This window comes from Phaethon aethereus, assembly GCF_964289735.1.
Source record: "Phaethon aethereus genome assembly, chromosome: 5".
In the NCBI taxonomy this organism is placed as follows: domain Eukaryota; kingdom Metazoa; phylum Chordata; class Aves; order Phaethontiformes; family Phaethontidae; genus Phaethon; species Phaethon aethereus.
In genome coordinates, this window is record NC_138579.1 from 31,677,246 (window position 1) to 31,698,542 (window position 21,297).

Here is a 21,297-nt window from a genome sequence, read left to right on the forward strand (position 1 = left end):
ACACCGGGGCACGCGCCAGACGGCGGCAGCTGGCCAGGGCCCACTGGGGCACCTCAGCAGGGGCTGCAGAGGCAGCAGGCACCTCACCTGGCATTGCACAGCCTGGAGTCCTCTCCACGAAGGCTTTTCTGCAGCGGGCTGTTAACCAGAAGCAGCGCAGAACCATCCTCCAACGCACTAGCCTAGTAGCTCGAGCGCTGAGGAAGACAGCTAGCTGCACGCACGTCTCTCCTTTTAAGAGTTCAAGCACAACTGCTAGCAAACAGTTCCTGGTGGGCAGCAAACCCTCAACTACCCACAGTTTATAGGTTTTAGATTAGTAATTTATTCTACACAGTAACTGCAGAGCTCTGTGAGAAGGGACCAGATGTGGGTCTGTCTTCTCTCCTGTCAGGGCTTTCCCCACAAAGGGGCAGAGGTCCAGCCACCTCTCACCCGTGATCAGCTCACCTCTGCCCTGTCCTGGTTGTGTGCTTTCCACAGTAACCTGAAGGCTGGTTCTCATGATGATCTCTGAAGAGACTGTCTTTTTTAAGAGAAAATTAAAAGTATCTTTGTTACTGTGGCTTCTATTTCTGTATTAATTTAAATAATCATCTTACGTGTTTCACTGACATGAGGATAAAAATGAAACCTGGGGATAAATTGATAAAGGTAACAGCAAAGAGATTAAATTTACTTCACATATGAATTTTAAAAACACATATAAAACTGTAATGATTATTTCAGAAGCGGTTAATGACTCTGGATACATTCTTGAATGCTTAGCTTGGGATATCATGAACACCTTGGTTAGCTAAGGAGTGTATTTTTATTAGCATTTTGAAATGTTTTTCTGTGTGCAAACATTGAGGATTCTTAAATAATTAACAAAGAGCAGGATGGGACCCCACTTCCGTCTGCTGCCCATTCGTCACTCTTCTGTTTCACTTTGGGCAGTGATGACACTGTGTACAGGAGCAAACTGCCAGTCAGAACATCTTTTTTTTTACCCTGAGTGCTGGGGATGCTGATCTTGGGCATGAAACCCAAGGCATGGTTTCTGGAAAGAGATGATGACTTCTGACTGTTTCAAACCCTGTTTCTGCAGCTAGCACTTCTAGTCTGAGGGCTCACCGTTGGTTCAGCCAAGAGGCCAGAGGTACTGCTTCCTATTTCAGGGGCATGCGTTCCTTAGAGAAATATGTAGTTTTGGGTAAGCGAGGTGCATTTTTCTGCTTCGTATAAACATTATGTTAATCCTGAATAGGAAGTGCCCGGTCAGAGCCTGCCTGTAGTGTTATGCCTGTTGTTGAACGTGTGGCTTCTGTTATTCCTGGCTCTGCAGTTGGTGAACATGCTGTTCCTTCCACTTCCTTTGGTAATGGTCATCTGCACATTTTGAGGGTAATCCAGGGCACCACACATGCACACACTGTAGCCATTCTTAAAAACATGAATTCTTTGTCTTTCCTTCATGCGCACTTACATTTGCACACAGTATTTGCAAGGCTTCATAAATGGAATAGACATTTTCTGATTAACTTTATAAAGCGAAGGTACAGTGAATTCAGTTTATCCATTTTAACCCCTTATATTTGTAGCAGAATGGGACAAGCAATACTCCTGGGTTAGAATTTGAATTGGTACCTTTTCTCTTGATTGATGTGATACATGAAGAAAAAAGGAAATGTATGAGAAATATTTGTGAAGATGTATGACATGCAAAGACCGTCTGTAACATAGAATCATGGAATCTTAGAATCATAGAATCTTTGGGTTGGAAGGGACCTTTAAAGGTCATCTAGTCCAACCCCCCTGCAGTGAGCAGGGACATCTTCAGCTAGATCAGGTTGCTCAGAGCCCCGTCCAACCTGACCTGGAATGTTTCCAGGGATGGGGCATCTACCACCTCTCTGGGCAACCTCTGCCGGTGTTTCACCACCCTCGCTGTGAAAAATTTCTTCCTTAGATCTAGTCGATATCTGCCCTCTTTTAGTTTAAAATCGTTACCCCTTGTCCTGTTGCAACAGGCCCTGCTAAAAAGTCTGTCCCCATCTTACTTATAAGCCCCCTTTAAGTACTGGAGGGCTACAATAACGTCTCCCCGGAGTCTTCTCTTCTCCAGACTGAACAACCCCAACTCTCTCAGCCTGTCCTCATACATTTATTGCTATTCCAGAAAAGCACATATTGCCAAAACCAGCCAGTGCCTGGCCATTTTGACAAGCTGAATTGTGTTGCTGATAGATTGCCCAAAATGAGAATCGTGCAAACCATTTGTAACTCTTTCATATTTCACTAGGATTTTGAATATCATAAACTAGTGAAAGTCTAACCTATCTATAGTTTATTCATTGAAAAAAAACTCCCACAGTTTTGCCGAGTATTATTTATTCATCTATACAGCTGGTTGAAGAGAGCCACTTCTCAATTTCTAGAAAAAAGAACTCTTATTAGAATCTTTTGTTTAAAACATTTTAGCAGAATTTTAATAACAGTTATGTAAACAGATTTATGATATCTATTTATGTACCATTATATCTTTATGTAATACTGAGATTCCGATAACACTGAGAGGTTTCAGAAAGAATTGGTTCCTGTTATATTCAGTGCAATATGGACTTGCAGAAGAATGATAGTTGATCCAGGGAAGCTTATAGTCTCTAGAGACTAAATATCTCTTTTTTTTTTTTTTTAAATCAAGGGCACTATTGTCTATCACTTATAGTGATGAAATTTCAGTTCAGATTTCATGTCAGCATTTATCATAAACATTTGTGTGGTTTTTAATATTTTATACATATGTATTTTTATATTTTGCTGATTTAAAAAAAAATCTAACCCTTTATGTTCTTGAGCCATAGTTTTTACACTTGTAATTTGATTTATACTCCAAAATTCAGCTCCTTTGGCATCTCAGCTAGAACTCGTATCAGTTGGTTGTAGACTTGGCCTCTCCCTTTTTTGTGGTTGAATTAGTACTTATCTCCAGTAACAGATGGATCTGTATTTTTATCCCTATTAGTCCTTCAGTGTTCTTTTTTTCCCTTCAGTACTTACTTGAATACATTTTCTTACTACAGGAAATATCTACGACAACACTAATTTACTGTAAGTCCAAGCTATGCACTGCTAAAAACACAACTGCTTCAGTAACTGCATCTAGGGTATAGAAAGGGTGGGCAAAGGCGCAGCTGAAAGTTAATTGCTTGCATTTTTCCTTCTCTGAAGGCAACGGTGAGTGCCAGCCTTTATTCTTCCTGAAGAGGGAAGGAGCTCTGGACAGTTTGCGGTATCAGGGAATGATGCCTGAGGATGCCTGGGTTTGTCTGGTGTCTGATTTTCTGTTGGTGTGAAGGGTGCTTGGTAGGACTGCTTAACTCTTTTTGAGTCAGCCAAAAGCAAGACTTTACCATGTGCATATCCTTTGCAACAAAAAGCATCGTTTAAAACTAGAATGGTTCAGAAATCTGTCTTTAGCTGGGTTCATCACTCAGCTCTGCTTGGGCAGCCATGGATGACAGGGCAAATGCAAAGGGATGTGTAAAGTGATGGTTTCCTGAAGTGTAATGGTCTTGGTCTAGAGGGTTGTGTGTAGCCATAGACTGCTTCCGTTGGTGAAATAACATGGTTCCCTTTGGCCAGCGAAACATTGCTTTTCAGAGCAAAATTTAATAGTAAGGTTAGATGTTTTTAAGGTCCTCTTAAGAATACACTGCAGACTTTTCATATTTTGTGCCCTGTGACCCGTCTTTCTTGTGGCATATTAGTACCATGGTGTTGTGAGGTTGCTCTTTGTCTGGGCCGTTTCAGCATATGCATTGGTATAAGGAGAGACAAGCCCGGTTTCTTTTGAAGAACACAAGTTTCGAGAGGAGAAAGCAAACAGAATATTGGCCTCTAGCTCTACCAGTTCCAGGCAATTCACAGAGATGATTTATTATAAGAAGAGTATACAGCATAGTGTTGGAGTGAATAATTAATTTTTTTAAAACTCGTTCCAGTGAATGGTAGTCTTGAGGTACCAGAGATTTCTGGATTAGTTCCTTCTGGTTTTATTGATTTTGTTTCTTTCTTTTAACACTGTATTCTGTCTCAGTACATAGGTCTTAGAAACTTATTCAGATCATGAAATCAAAAGAGAGAAAATACTTTCCCCTCCAAAGCAGCAGAGACTAAAAGGTAGAAAAAACAATGCTTCTTTTATTTTAAAAAGTCATGCTGAATGATGAATAGAGATTTTCACTTCAGGGCAAACTTTTTTTTTCCTGTCAACTCTCAATAGTTTGAAAGAGATATAAAATATTTTGCAATAAGAAGCAGTGCAGAAATTAGTGGCCGTGCATTATTTTTTCCCATGAAGAGAATTTTTTAAAAGAGGTGTTGCTATAACACTTTGCAATAGAAATTTAAGATACTTTATTCACATATAGATGGCGTATTTTTGTAGGACGAGGATCTCTCTGAACTGTAAAGTTCAGAACCGTTCGGAAAAATATTAAGAGTAACGTGGATTATGATAGAATTGTTGGAACTGTTTAGGATGATAGTGTTTACCTTGATGTCTCTGAGACTCACACCCTGTAAAGGATTTAAAGGCCTTAAACTTGTACACTTTGTTCTCAGATTTTTGTTTTAATTCCTTCTGGTTTTACTGATATTTATTTCCCTTCTTTTGACACTGTTGTCTATGTTGGCTCTTAAAATCTTTCTCAGATCATGATATCAAAAGAGAGGAAGTATTTTCTTGTATCTTCCAGCTTGGCAGGGGGATCAGTTAATTCTTAAAATGTGAGTGTGGCATGGGATTTGAAGTTCTTATTTTGCTACCTCAAGTATTATCAGCATTTACTATCTCTGAATTGCATGTTTATTTGTATATATCATGACTTTTGCTACTGTGAGGTAAGTAATTTCTTTTTGTAGTAACAATTCTGACACATTGATTATTGTTAGAAGAATAAACAATAGATTTTTAATTTATAGCTGAACCAAAAATTAAAGCATTTTATTTCAATTTGATCCCAAATTAATTACTTTGGTTTATTCTTTTTTTCACATCAAAGTTTTAATGAAAAAATAATTGGAATTCTGAATTTAAATTGTGGTGTTTTATTTTTAAAGCATCAATAAACCCCCATTTTTCTGAAATGAAACATTTGATTTTGACGTATTCTAATATTACTATTAGTTAAAGATAGAAAATATTAATATTTTCACCAGATTTAGCCTTACTTTGTAGAATGTTTCCCTGCAGTTCCATTTTCTGAATAATTCACTGTTCATAAAAATAAAATTCCTCATTTGTTTTTGCAGTTTTATGCATTTGCTTATGTCTATGAAATAAGTTCAGTAAGAAATATTTATATATATAACTTGATATAGTACGTGATTCTAATGCACAAAGTAAAACAGGCATGCTGAATTTTTAAAATTGGTGTGTGTGAAGCAGTGAGTATCTGTCAAGAGGGAAAAATTAAATCATTAAGGAAAAGTTTGTTTTCTAAAACTGTGGAAAAATAATTAACAGGAACAAAAAATTGTCAAAAGCTTTGTTTATGTTTTAGGGGGTCTCATAACCATGAAGTTAAAGGGAGAAAAAATATTTGATAGATGGGAAAACATGGATAAAATATGAAAGACATAGAGATAAATCAATAAATGGAAAGGGCCAGTCACTGACGAAGACTTAAGGTTCCCTGGTGGGTGCCCCTTCAGTTTTCCCTCCCAAGCAAGCTCAGGCCCGTGCAAGGGCTGGACATTTGCTGGGGTAGCTGTGCATCCTGCAGAGGGTTGCCCATCCCCAGGCGCCCGACAGCCCTACCCCAGCGGGCAGCTCAGGCTGCTGGGAGGGTTGGGACTTTTGGGAGTGTGCCGGGAGATCTGTCAGCGAGGCTATCGCTACACCTGTGTTGGAGAAACCACTTTGCTTCTCCGCTGGGAAGTGGCACTGGAAAGAAATTTGTTGTTGGCCATGTTTGAAAAGGTGGATAGAGAACTTCGTTTTCTAGGCAGGTATTAGGATAACAGTTCTCTGAAACCCTGGTTACTTACGAGGCCAGACCTGAAGCCAAGGGGACCTTTGAGTAAGGCCAGATCCTTATGTAGCAGGCAAATCAACTATCAGTACAAATAGGCTAATTTGTAGTTAACACTTGTGGGACTCAAGTGTCCACAAAGCCAAGTACTTTTTGTTTTTCAGCTGCCAGTGGCAGGCATGGCAGTCTCACATTTTCTTCCATGGATTTGGCTCTCCAAGATATCTGCTTTTATTAGCATCAGTTGATCTCTCTGTAATGAGGTGACCACATTACAGCTTTGTCAAATTTCTTCCCAAGAACGGTACTTCATGTTCAGATTTTCTGTTTATGTCACACAGTATCACACAAAAAGCTGCTGCAAGCCTCAGAAGTTGATTTATTGCAAGTGCTTCTTGCTGAGAAAGATTATTTTAAATTTTTGTGACTATGCATATTTTTAACTTTTATAGGGGAAGATTACATTCTTGACTTTTTTTGTTGTTTGTACTGCAGCCATTTAATTAACATTGATTTGTTAAATTAAAATTACGAATGTCTTCCAGGAAGTTATGCTAAAGGAATGCTTAAATGTACTTTTAAAAAGGTTCTGATCCGAATGTCGACAATTTCGTAAAAGAACATTAGTAGGAGGTCCGTTCTTCAGTTTTATAAACATTTCTTCACCTCACTAAGGCCCACAAGACCTGGGATAAAGCCAATGTAGACCAAAAACAAGTTGGCTGATACATGTGCAGAAGTTAAGGCCAATATAAATGCATCTATGAAATGTATGTGTGTGAAAAATCTAGGGAAAACAGTTTGAAGAAGACCACCAACAAATAGATCACACATGAACATTTCTTTCATCTGCCTGAAAGACAATTATTGCAGAGGTATTTAGACAGTTTTATTTGTAGGTTGCAATTTACTATATAGCAGGAGAGAAACCAGTGTTTTACAGCCATGTCCAATCTGAGGGATGTAAAAAATTACCTATTATGGCACATGGAGAGAAACATATTAAATTTTTAAAGAAGAAATTTTCATAAGTGAAGCAGTTGTTAGAACACAAGAAATATATATATAAATTTATCATGTTACTTTGTAGTACGTCTCTGAAGAAATGTTTAATCATTTAGCAAATGCTATAAACATTTGCTAAGCTAAATTGATTAAATATGTGTAAGCTACCGCTATGAATGCTGTACTTCATGACAAGATTTTAGTAATGCATTAGGTGCTTGAAAGATATCCCAAATATAAGAAAAAACCCACTTCCATCTGGTAGGTAGAAAATGAAAGTGTTGTTAGTAAAAGACCTGGGGGCTGTAACCCATAGTCATGTTCACGTGAGTCATGCTGAAATCTGTGACAGTAAGCACTGTTCTGCCTTAGCAAGGGTTGCAGATTTGCTCTGTTTATTAGGATTAATTCTGTAGTCCAACTTTCAAAGGGAAATGTCACACTAATGCCAGCATTTATTGGTATCCAGCAAAATTTAGGGACAATGAGTCCTTGCTCTTTCAAAATCAAACACTGTGTGAAGCAATTCTTTCCCCAAAAAGGGATTTGATCCCATTGTCGCATCTGGCATATGCAAAGCCACATCTAACCGGTTTTTTTTCCTTGCTTCCAGGAGAAAAAAAGCCTAAGTGCAAAAAACCCAAACAAACAACCTCTCCTCACAACCCTGGCTACAAAAAGTATATTGTGCTGCAGCTGTCCCTCCCTTGCCAAGTTTCCCTGTTCTGTCCTTTGTTGTTGGAGATAATGCTTTCTTTTAATTTTTAATAATTATTATTTATGTATTTTAAGTATTTTTTTTATAATGACCAACGATTAGTTTATTTAAAATTCTCTACTCAATTTTAAGTTTTTAATTTGTAATCTTGCAATTCAACTTCTAGAAAAAATTCAAAGTCCAAACTGGGGTAATTTCATGGGGACATACCCATTACTGAGTTAGCTAAGTTAATTTTCTCATTGGGAAACACAGTGATAAGGCATAATTTTGCAGGTATTTGAAGAAAATAGAATATATATATTGTGTATTTCATAGTATAAGTTTTGCTTCATACTTCAAATATAAGATGACCCCCTAATGCTGTTGGGCCATGTTAGATGTGATGCACATGGATGCCATTGACTGGTAGAAACTGTGATGATTACAATGGGTATTATTCTCTGGGCAATATTCATTGCCACCTTATTTTGGACTGCAAGCTTACCCGATAATTTAGAATTTAATCACCTTTGGCTTTCTCTGCAGGTAATACAGAAGAAAACATCAGAGCAGGAGTCTCATTCAGATGTGCTTCACTGAGGGAACAAAGGGAGCCTAGCTTTCCCTCAACTTGGGAACCCCTTGCTACTGTGGCTGATACCTGACAGAGGGAAGAAGATAATTTAGGAGACGACAATCCTCTCTTCTGTAAGTAAGTGCCTTTATTGGTCTTGTGCCTGTGACCCGATTTGTGTTTCCTGCCATGCCAGGGTGACCCAGGGATTCCATCTGGTCGTGAATATCCTGTCTCCACAGCCACTAGGAAGCAGAGCATGGATTTCCATCATGTGTAAAGCTGAATTCCACACACCACCGTGGGTATGAGTTATGGAAAAGGCAGTTGAACGTGTGAGATGATTTTGCATTAAAAGCTGAAATCAGGGTGGTGGTGTAGCATCAGCCAGATGACAGTTTTCGTATGCTAGGGATGGAGCAGATGATAGTGTGTAAAGGAGCAGTCAGGAAAATTAGAGATGAATCTACAGGTCTTGAGGTGTTATATACATAATGGCAGATTGAAGGAAGTAGTCTGTGCATGTCAGTGTAAGTACGTGCATTGTTTTTTTTTTTGTGGGAGTGTTAAAAACTGATATATGTACTTACATAAATATATATCTGCACATCTTATATAGACATGTATTTGTAAAGTCTGGAAACTACAGGGGTAAATATGATGGCTTACCAGAAGAGTTTCAGCATGAGCAAATACCATGCAGTGAAAATGTTAGCACTGAAAATTTTAGGGGCAAAAGAACTTTTGAAAGTCTTAGCATTGTAGCTGAGGCCTACTGATACAAACATTTGCTGGAACAGCAGTTGGCTGCAGATGTAATTTTTCATGTCTGATATTCCTGTGGCAACAGGATGTCACCTGGAGTTTGGAAAGAGAAGCAGCTATCTGTTGGCAACGAGGGTGAGACCAAGCAAGGAAATCACAGAAAAGGAAGAGGCAGAGAATGAGATGTTGAAAAAAGATGCCAAGTGGGATACAGAAGGAGAGAAAAGGCAGGGAAAAGAGAACTGGCTGGATTTGTTGTTTCTTCTGCCTACTTATCATCTGAAGCATTGATCTTATTCTACTCTCCTCAAATGCTTTGAGGCTTTTGTTCAACCAGGAGTTACAAGAAGGAGTAGGCAGACATGGTGTAATATTTATTGACTTAACTGGAGTATAATATTAACAAGGCAAAAGTCTTCTAGCTACATGGCAAAGAATTGGGATTAAATAAAACCCCAAATCCTCTCTGGCTGCAATATCAATCCCAGATCAGTCTCAGAGAGTGAGAGTTGTGAAAGCATTAAAAATAATCTAAAAATAAAGATTAAAATAGCTAATATTGATCCTGTTTATGTACAGAAGCACCAATTGAACTGCTTGTTCTTACAGCTTGTTTTTGCAGCCAGTCCTTCAAACAGGCAGCCAGGGGCCAAATGACTATTGAAAAATGCATGGAAGAGCTGAAAGAAAAGCCAGTCTGAGGATGTGGGCTTTTCCCTTGCTGCTGCTCTCTGAGCTAGGAAACATCCTCTTTATTAAAAAAATTCCTCAGAGCAGCTAGTTCCCAGAAACCCAGAGAAGAGAGTTGCTTCTAAGAAAGAAGGATAAGACTCATTTATCAAGAAATAAAGGAGACAGCTTCTTAGGAAAAAGTTTTATCTCCCTCTTTCTGGTGCTGATTCAGTGTTTATTGTGCAAGTGCATAGACACCTCTTCAGTCTCTGTGGATGGGAATGCACCTCAAGTACAGCTCTACTCTCCAATTTTTCAGAGCGGTGGCCCTCTTCATTCCCAATGGAAAGTGGCTGCTTTTTTTGGTCTGCCCATAGTTTTACTTTTATCTGAAAGGTACTACTATTTCCTCTCTGTAATTGAGGTACTATCACCAAGTGACACCGTCATTAGAAAAGTGGTCTTAGAAGGTGCTGTGCTACTAGCACTGGAATTAAGTGCTGCTGCTGTGGGTAGCTGCCACGCAGTTTATTAGCAGAGATTGCTCTTGTGAATGCTTCTGACACCCCGTGGCTTGGCTTTGAAGGAGTCGTTTAGAAGAGGCCTGGTTCACTGCATTATGCCGAGAGGATATGGAAAGTGAGGGAAATAGTTATTTAATATTGCAAGGGATCTTCTCTGGGTGTATATCTATCTACGGGGGCACAAAAAGAAAGGAGAAGTATTTTAATGGGTTTTAAGCATTTTTGAACTTCATTGCTCTCTAGCAGGTATTACAGAAAGACCTGTATTCTCTCTGCTGTGTATATCGTACACGCAATTGTTAAACATGGATGTAGTTTCACAATACTCTGCCTTTAGGAGCAAAGTCAGATTAAAGGGTCCTCTGTGTTCCCCCCACTCCATGCTGTTGGCAACCTACTATGCACCCCCATGCACACAATGGCTTGTGAGGCCACCCTGACATGATCTGAAGGGTTAAAAATAACTCTCCAAAAGGGTTATTTTCAGCAATCCGGTTTACCCTGTGCTCCCACCAGCAGTTGTTGTGGCATAGCTGGAGGAGGGAAGCTGCAGCGGAAGAGCAGGACCACGCAGCCGGAGGTGGGAAGGAGCAGCTGATGCCAACATCTTGTGGCCTGGCACCAGCAGTCCCAAACGCAGGATGGACTCTGCTGCCATTAACACCTTTGCACCTACTGGTTTGATCCTACTGTTGCTGAAAACAATAGACTTCTTTCCCCTGGTGTTAACTCGGAGCAGGGAGGAGGTGGTCTCCTCACCTCAACTCACTAAAACTGCAAAGGTCGTTTGCTGCTGGATAGTTTTCCCCTGAGAATACTTTGCTGTATCTCTCCTAATTAATAGGTCTACAACTATCTTACATGAACCACTCTTTTCCATATTTGCCTATTGGATTGTTTGTGTCAATATTCACATGTAAAATTAGAAACCTGCATTCAGAAATTAGCAACTGAGAATATTCTGCCATAAACCAACGCAAAATCCACTTCTGATTTGAGTGCACAACTAAAGCAGATATCTTTAAAAAATAATACAAGTTTTTGGATGTGTTTAAGATATTTGAAATCTCAGCCGGGTGGAATTTCTATGTGTACAATTTTTTTTTTGTTTATGAATCACAAAATTGACTAGATAAGAATAATTTATAATTTTTTACAATAGTTTTTAAGTTCCAAATTTTAAATTTTACATTTTAAAAATAGAGCTTTTAGGCATATTCACTCAGTCACTTTTAAATTAACTGAATCTGTTTTTTTAAATGCTTATTGTCTTGAGCTGGGACTCATGTCTTGCATGTCACTTAAGTGTCACATAATCACATAACAGAGTATTTTTATAATATTAAAATTATAAATATTTATGTATAGTCCACTTGTCTGGGAATAGAAAGCTTGTGAAGGTGAGTGAGAACATGAAACACGGATTCATCCAGTTTGAGTGGGCCCTTAGTAAGCAATGCCTGCCCTCCAACCTGACCAGATGGCCACGTTTAGAAATCACTGTACAAATAAAAAGCTTTGGGACTAAAGAAAAAGAAGCAGAGGGAGATCTATCTCATTTCATTACGAGTATTAAAAAATATGTAATCTTTTAATTTTTACCTGCTCGGTTATTTAGTATGAAAAAACTACTTGTATTAATCTTGTTATAAATTAAGAACTGCCATAAATTCCAACTCTTCCCCGTCGCATAGTCTTGTGGTTATAAGGTCTGGTTACACCTTCTTTTCTGGACCTCAACTGTATTAATTCTTGAGCTTCAATTCATAACACTCTTGAATCATTTTGGTATCATCAAACCCCCTCATCTACTCTCTGCCCTTTATCTGCTGTTGTGGAGGAGCGCGGTTGTGCACAGGCACATCCAGCACTTGGATCCGAGGAGATGAAATTTCCTCCTGTGGTTGCATCAGCTGTCTCCTCCATGTTGACCTGCTTCACATTTTTTGCACAGCAGCCTCTTCTCCGTGGAGAGAGAAATTCCCTTGTCTTTCCATATTGGCATCAGGTTGCTCGTGTCTGCTCTGTTGGATCTGCAGCAGCTGTATCCTCCTGATGATATGTATAGAGCAGTCAGAAACTGATCCTGGGGATTAAAAACCAGTAGGTCTTGTGTTTAATAGGTGCCGACCTACACGGGGATGAATTTCCAACCCTCTGACCACCTGTCATTCCCATCAAGTGCCGTGGGAGTTACAAACCTTACCGGATTTGGCCCAGGAATAATGGGAGCAATTTGTAAAATGGGTTGTCAGATGTGAAGTTCCCCATGCAAACTGCTACCAGTCTGCAAAGTTATGTGCAAAAAAGATGAGATGCTGATAGGAAACTTGGTCCTTATGCTGCAAAAGTGACTGAATATCAGTGTGGGTGTAAAAATAATTTCTATGGTGCTTCCATTGTGCTTCAGCAATGTTTAATCAGAAAACTACTCTGAAGCTATACTAAAAGTAAATTCAAGAAAAAAACTGCCGGTAAAATTATTAAAGTTGCAGTTGATGTGTTTTATTAAACTTGGAAAAAGGTTAACTGACGTTCCAGTAAAAATGGGGTGCATTTTACTGTTTTATGATTATTGGTACTAGCATATATACAGCTTCAGCAGTGGGAGAGTTTGCTACTTTTCTTAGTGCAGATGCTATTTCATGGAGAAAGCAAAGATATAGGAAGTCATATTTCCATAGACTTTTAAGATAAATTAATAGAAGGATCACACTTTTTTTAAAAGGATGATAATGGGCCAAAAGTGAAAAGTTAAGCATCTTACAAGTATTTTCGAAGAAAGAGGTCTATGATATTGCCATTTTGATGAGGCCGTTACAGTGCCAGTAATCTCTGCAAAAATAATCTGTTGACAGGCACTCAGAAAAATGAATAGAAAAAAGCCAACAATCACAGTTATAAAATACTGCTTCTAAAAACACATTTCCAACACTGATCTGTTCATTCAAAACAGCAGCAGAAGCTGTGCTCATCTGAGATCTATTCTGATCTTGAGAATTACTTGGAAGAAACTTTGAATTTAGCTTTTCAAATTAAGAAAAGAAAACTTCACAAAAGGAGTGCTAGTGATCAGGAATGGTTTTTGAGTTCTGAGACGATTTACTGTAATTTTAGGAGATGATACTGAATATCAGTTTAAATTATTTTGGTTTTTTTTATAGCAAATGACATTCCTGATTCCCAAGAACACCTCGGAAGGAAGCTCTGCAGTAGTGTAGAGGTGGTTCAGCAGAGGTGTTGAGTTTCTGGTCACATAAGGCAAACTGACTTTAATGTGGCTCAGGTATGGTCATCATTGTGACTAATTATGCTCTGAATTGCAACATCATACTTCACCTTACTTTGCTAAAACCTGTGGCCCATTTTCCTTAGTTGCATGTGCCTGTCTTGCCCCAGTTTGATTCCTTGAAAGAGGTGACTATAAGTGTAAAAAGAGGTGACTATAAGTGTATATAGATGCTTGCAGTCAAATCCCAACTACCCACTACGTGCAAGCTGACTTGCAGCCTGGAGCAAGCCAGCTGCATCAGTAAGCAGTGAAAATCCGTCAGGGGAGAACGGAAACAGAGTGGGTCTTGTTCAGATTCAAACTTCACAAATTCAGGCAGCGTACATAGACATGGCTGTGTTCCTGTCCATAGAAACAATCTGAACATCTATGCGAGCACGGGTCATTAAAAATATGGACACAGTCTGTATGTCTAAAAACCTAACTCAAACCTAACAGATGTTTTGAATTTAAGAAAAAAAAGGTTTAACTTTCTCTGCTTATATGAAGATTTTCATACTTTGTTCTCAAAAGTAAAATCCAGTGACACTTCTCTTCTCAGGCTTCATAAATAGAGACAGATTTATATGGAAATCCTAGAGTCCTGTGTCTGCCAAACTGCCAGAACTTTGCCCAACAGCCAGAACTTTGCTCTGGCAGAGCAAGACGTACATATATACATACACACTCATATATACATAGGTTTACAGAACATTTTGCCATCATGTTACTCTGTGGTCTAGAAAGAAAGTAATGCTTGAAAGTTTATGAAATGTTACTAAGAAACTCTTGAAATATAACGTAGATATATTCTACCACAGACATTAGAAATAATTCACAAAATATTAAAGTATGATAGGTCAACTGTTACATTTCTCATGTGTTGGTGAGAGGTACAAAGTAAGGGATGAAACAATTTGTTAGCAAGAATACTGAAAATGACTAATTTATGTGGTTTTCAGATCATTAGGACAAACTATGATTTCTGACAGGGACAGATGGAGCTGTGACCTGGACTGGCAGCACAGATCCTCGTGAGCAGTATAGAGTCTTCTCATCCTGTTGGCCTTGATCTCTTGCAACGCTTGCATCAGTCCTCCCTGCTGAACTACACAGCCTGCTGCTGGGAGACTGGGGCTGTGTTACTAGCTTTGCTAGTTTTGGAAAAAAGTCAGTTAACCTCTCTATTCCTCAGTGCCTGTTTAGTGAGGTGGTTGTAGGACATCAGTGCTTGCACATGTTGCTGCTGCTGTTATTTGTGAGCTTGGGACCAGCATGATGGGAGTACTCTTGAGAGTCTTAGAGACCAGGCAAAACCTCAACACTTCAAAAAAACCTTTATTTGTGCTCAGATAATAGGTAATTTTCCTGTTAACTACTAAAAACCAGACATTAACCAATTTATTAATCAAACCTTATATATACAGTGATGCAAGTCTGATGCCACATCACTGGCTCTGATGGCCAGTGTTTGACGGTTCTTCCCTCTGAGACTGAGATGGCTGGGCTCAAGAGCTTTTCCCTGAGGGAAGCTTTAAGCTTTCCCGAGCTCCACAGTGTGTGATTGATGTTTATATAGACTTTTCTGTGGGTCCAGATCTGTCTGGTCCAAAGGATTGTTTTCTCCTTTCATGGATCAGCCTCTATTCTGGCTTGTCAAAGGACATGTTACCATCTGGGTGTCACCACTTGGGTGCCAGTCTACTCCATTGTGTTCAGAGCAGTGCTACCTGTTGGCAGATTGTGTGCCAGTTCTCTGATTCCTTCCAATGATTGTGGACTGGGTACTGTTAGCTTTGTTTTAACAATTTTTATGCACCTATGCCAAATGACCAGATCTTACAAGATATATTTTGCTTTGTACCCTAAATCAATCAGTCTTGTAGTAAGTCTCGGTACCAGATAAACAGGAATGAAGCGCAAATGACATGCTACATGACATCATCTGATGGAAACGCTATAGAAATGTAAAATGTTAGTGTGGTAGCATAAGAATATAACACTATGAATAGGGATACAGAAAATCTAGTTCAAAAATACATAGAAAATCAAAGTGCTTGAAATGGGATAGCAGACAGAGCTATGACACTTTGCCATCTTTTTGAGTACTAACATAAATACTTCCTATTTTCTGGGGAAAAAATGGCTGCATCTGTACTGCAGAGGTGTTAATCTCTGCAGCTTTGATCTCTGATGTGTCCTGTCTGTGTCTCAGGCAAATGGCAAGTGCGTGCACTATCCCATCATATGCTCTGTTTTCTTGCAGAAGGAACTAGAAGCATGTCAGCATGGAGGATGATAAAATCCTCCTTTGATTGACTCCCATGGATAGCAGGTGAACCAGGACTGTGGAAACCCACCTGCCCAAATGCTGGCTGTTTCCCCCACACTGTGTACCTAAGACCAGGACTAAGAAATGCCCTGTGGAGCACAACTGTCTTACCTTACAGATACAACCAGCGAGAACTGCATCATGGCAGTGACCCGCCTCACCTCTTTGCTTTTAATGAATGCAAATTCATCCCCCCATCCTTTTTTTTTTTTTTCTTCAGTTCAAGCACCCCAGCATGCAGACACAATAGCTGATCCTCACCCCACAGAAGGGGCTGCAGACCACTTGATCTCAGGCCACACAGCCTCAGCTGGTATAAGTTGATGTAAATGAAGTTCTAGCAATTTACTTCAGCTGAGGGTCACATTTGTCTGGTAGTTTGTTCCACAACCCTTCTGTAGTCTGGCTAATTAATTTCCTTTTCTTTTCAGGTAAGTGAAAATCTCTAGGCTCAAACTGAAACCTTGTCTCTTAAATGCTATTTTTTTCCTGCTAAATCTCTGTTGAAATAATTGTTGTATTGAAGGTCATTCTGAAGATTTGGATGTAAACACCTCACAGCAAGTCAATGTCTGTTTTACTTGTTTTGTATCATATTGCACTAAATCTGTTGAAACGTAGTCATTCCATTGCACTTTTTATGTAAGCAGGAGGTGTAAAACATATAGTCAAGTATGAGAACTTCTTATGTATTTGGGTGTATTTCAGTGAAATAGTATAGCTAGAATAAATAAATATAAGTGATGCTTGGGTGGGGTTTTTTTCCTGTTGAGCCATTCCATGAAATCTGCAGTATTCCTTCATGCCTTTTCTGTTTTAATCATTAACATTCTTAGAATAATTGGAAGCTAATTTTGGTAGATATCATAGAAAAAAATGTTTTTTTAATGGTAATTTTGCAACATCCATAAGCTTGGGTAAAAAATTATTCCAACTTGGGAAACTGATATTCATGACTGCAATAGATCTGTTTATCTGAGTTTTCACGTCCTCTGGTGCTTAAAAATTTCTGTAACTACTCTGAGTCCCCCCAAATACTTCAGTCCATGGAGGCTAGAAATCCTATGCTTAGAAAAACCACGACAGTATTTTAGAAAAAGGGTTGAGAAGGAGTAACATGGCAGGAGGCAGGATAATAAGAAGGACTGGAAGAAAAGACCAGTGGGAAAAGTTATGAGATCAAAGCCGAGTGCTGTTTCAGTCACTTGCTGATTTCAGTTATCAAAGTGCCAATGTAGTTTCTGTGAAATATTTTCTTATATAAAGCTTTGTTTCTAGGGATGATGTATCACTCAGCTCAGTAGTAGGTAGAATTATTGACTATGGTCTTCTATATGAAGAAAATTCTTAGGCTGTGATACCTGGGAAGACAGGAATATATAACACTGTGGAGAAATGGGTACCTGTAAATAAGCAGAGAGTATAATGGAGGTGTTTCATTTGTGTAGAGAAGCTGGGGAGGGATCCAAGCCACATTCTTGGGTTATTTTGAAGATTAAAGGATTAAAACTATACCAATTTTGGAAAATTTACCTAGCGTGCCATGTTCAACTCTTTTTATTATGTTTCCCAGGCTGGTAAACTTTACAAGTGTGAGGGAGGTACTAGTGAAAAATAAGCAGTAGCAAGTATGTTGGGGGAGTGTCTGTGTGTGTCAATCTTTTTTTTTTTTTTTTCCACAGTCTTTACTGTGGAAAGGAATGAGCCTTGGTAAAATAAAGGGAAAGGAGCACCCAGCATTTTCTGTATGGTCTAGGTGTGTTGTCATGAATGAGGTGACACAAACAATGCATGCTGTACCTTCTAGTGTTAGAACAGGTCCATTGCTTTTCAGATCCTTGTAAAAATCTTGCTATAAACCCTTGAAAACCACATTTCATAGAATCGTAGAATGGTTTGGGTTGGAAGCGACCTTAAAGATCATCTAGTTTCAACCCCCTTGCCATGGGCAGGGACACCTTCCACTACACCAGGTTGCTCAAAGCCGCATCCAACCTGGCCCTGAATGTTTCCCGGGATCTACCACCTCTCTGGGCAACCTGTTCCAGTGTTTCATCACCTTCACTGTGAAAAATTTCTTCCTTATACCTAATCTAAATCTATCTGCTTTCGGTTTAAAGCTGTTACCCCTTGTCCTATGACTACATGCCCTTGTAAAAAGTCCCTCTCCAGCTTTCTTGTAGGCCCCCTTCAGGTACTGGAAGGATGCAATAAGGTCTCCCCAGAACCTTCCTTATCTCCAGGCTGAACAACCCCAACTCTCTCAGCCTGTCTACATAGAAGAGGTGCTCCAGCCCTCTGATGATCTTCATGGCCCTCTGCAGTTGCTCCAAGAGATCCATGTCCTTCTTATGTTGGGGGCTCCAGAGCTGGATGCAGTACTTGAGGTGGGGGTTTTGCCAGAGCAGAGTAGAAGGGGAGAATCACTTCCCTCAATCTGCTGCTCATGCTTCTTTTCATGCAGCCCAGGACACGGGCTTTACCTGTGGTCTACTAGCTGTTTTTCAATTAGTATTGTCTTCCACTTCTTTGTCACCAGGTTTCATGCTGTCAGTCATAATGCTCTTGAGCCACACACTTCCAAAGGGCTTCCTACTTGAAAGTGATTATGCTAAAATAAAAATAAAACCATTACAAAGACCATATTTTAACAGGATTAATTTTTGTATGATTCAACCAAAGGCATGTTTGTTTAATTTTTCACGAGATTGGTCTGGGTTGTGCTATGACATTTCTAGTTATATGTTGCATTTTACTGCAATTACATCCTTCAGTCAAACTATTTACTTAACGTATTTAACAGAGGTAATTTTACTCTTTGAGTAAAAAAGATAAGAACATAATATAAATCTAAGACCAGTGGGATTGAGGGAGAGGAAAAAATGAAAATTACAGTCTTCAGAATTCCAGGAGCTAAATCCAAGCCAAAGTCCTTTCAGATCTTTGGCTCTGAGAGTTGTCTTCTGGAGGGATCTCTAGAGTACTGTGTCACCAAATCTACTCTAGTTAATGTGGAGGTAGCCCTGAAGTCTGTTGGGTTTTGGTATGTGCTCTGAAGAATGTTCCAGTTTCTGAGGTAAGCGCTTTGGATTAGCTTATACTCTTCTTGGAAAGTCTTTTAGTGCTGATGGAAGCACTCTGCAGTGCACAAGCGATCCCATAACTCCATGTCTTAACAACAAAGCCTTGTTTAGCATTCGCTTTCCTGCCTCTTCTGCGCCCTGTGACCACAGCAGTGTGGTGTAAGGGACTAAGCCTCACAGTTTTCCAGACTCTTCTTTGCATTTGCTGCATCCTGCTGTTATTGCAGCTGGTCACTATGGTGTGAACTGCATCACGAAGCATCCTTCAAGAGCCACTGACACCCTGTAGAGAAAAGGGCTCTGAGTGATTGATGGCCTGGAGCGCAAGATCACTGGTCTCTCCTTAACCCTAGACATTGAAGGCAGACATCTTTGCCCTGCATAATTCAGCCCAGCGCTCTTTTTTTTTTTTTTCCAGAAAGCTTTCTTTGCAGGGTCTAAGTCCTGGTTGACACCAGCCATCTTCTGAGTAGTTGTCAGTTATGGCAGTGGGAGAATAAAGAATCAATGTAGCATGTGGCAAAGGGCAAATCCTTCTCAATGACTGGAACTACACGTGGTTTTGAAGCTTGTGATGTTAAATCAGACAGGAGGAAAACAATAAATGAACTAGAGGAAAAAGGACAGCACTTTGCATGGTGTTTCAAAGAGCAGTAGCAACAGGGTTTATATGGAAACAGAAGCGATGTGAAAAACTTACATTTTACCGTGTACTAATACCAATATTGCCCTTTGACAACAGTGGAATTGTAATTTAAATGCCCTTTTCTTTTCATATCATATCACCCCCGATGTATTTATCAACCTCATAACCAGCTCACAAAAAAATTTAGGTGGGATTGAAGAAAACCACTTTGTGCAAACAAGTTAATTTTTTATATTCTGGTTTTAATATCTCCTCAGGTAACTTCACTGACTGTTTGTGGCTGCAATGTTCAGTGTGCATGTTATTTAAAACTTATTGTTATGCTCATTAAGCTTTAATAGAAAACAGAGCATTTTGAGGATGTGGATAACTCCAAATTCATGAGCAGCCAGAAAAAAATTAGACACTGAAAAAATATCATGTTTCAGGAAAAATGTCAGTGGACCTACATCCTTATTTCATTGCACTGTTTATTTATTTGATTTTTGTCTCATTTCTCAGTGACAGTTTGCTTGAATTTTTAAATTACGTTGGTCCAAGATTATTAAATTACTGACAAACTCTATCCTATTCAAACAAGTCATGAAGAATACTTCTCACCTGATAGTCTCAATAATAACTGTTTCTCCAGCAAAGGCTGAGCAAAATGACTTCCTTTATTGTGATAAATAGCTACTCAGTATTTTCAAATGAAATTTTAGGAATGCTATTTAGTTTGCACAACATCTAGTAATAATTTTTTTTCCCCAGTCTTAGTCCCCAAACCACTTGTGCTTTATTTCAAGGGGGATTCAAGTTTAACACCTCTTTGTCAGGTGTTATGGAGGGGATCTTTCCTGGTGCTCATTACAATTCATTTTGCTCCCTAGTGCCCAGATCTGTCCCTTTAGTTCTCCGTATGAATTTCTTCTCAGATTTGTTCTGTCCACTGAATTTCACCTTTCCTTTTTTGTCAGCTCTGGGTTTATTTGTTCTGTACTTACCTGGGGCTTAATCTTCCTTGCCACAGGGCTGGCCAAAATTGTCACAGGCTGTATGTCTCTGGAAGAGGAAGAGGTGAATTTCCTCCCCCTGAAACCTGAAGTCCTTTCCTTTCTCCGCTTTCCACAATCTAAATTTCCTGTAAGCTTAAGCTCTTGGCAGACAAGAGGGAGAGAGTACCTGATTCCTGTAATATTTCTATTTGCTTATCTGCTAGGAAATTAATCTTCTTTTCTCTCTCCTGTGATTTGGGGTAGTAGGTATGAAAAATTTCTGTAGAACAGTATTTTAGGCTTCTAAAGAAATTTGCTTTTTGTTTTTCTTCCACATTCACTTTACAGGGACAGACCTTACCTCCATGTTTAAAACAGGCTTTTCACTTTTCATATTCACTGACCTCGCCATGACCAAAATAATTAATCTGGTACATCTGTAATCTTTTACTAGGGTTCCTTTTTATTTTCATTTTATTTTAGGAAAATTGAGACAAATTAGAAAAGGCATTTGGGAAATTTTCCTGCTTCAGAAAAATAAGATTAACTCACTGCTTGAACACTTTCTGAACTCTCTTGGCTCATTGTATCTCCAAAATAGCTCGATATAGAACTTCCAGATGAGTACATTGACTTAAGCTGTTAGCTTTGGCAACTATTAGTAGTGTTGAGTAGACTATCTTCTCGCTGATAATGATTAAGCAGTTGTGGTTGAAATGACTTTGCTGTTA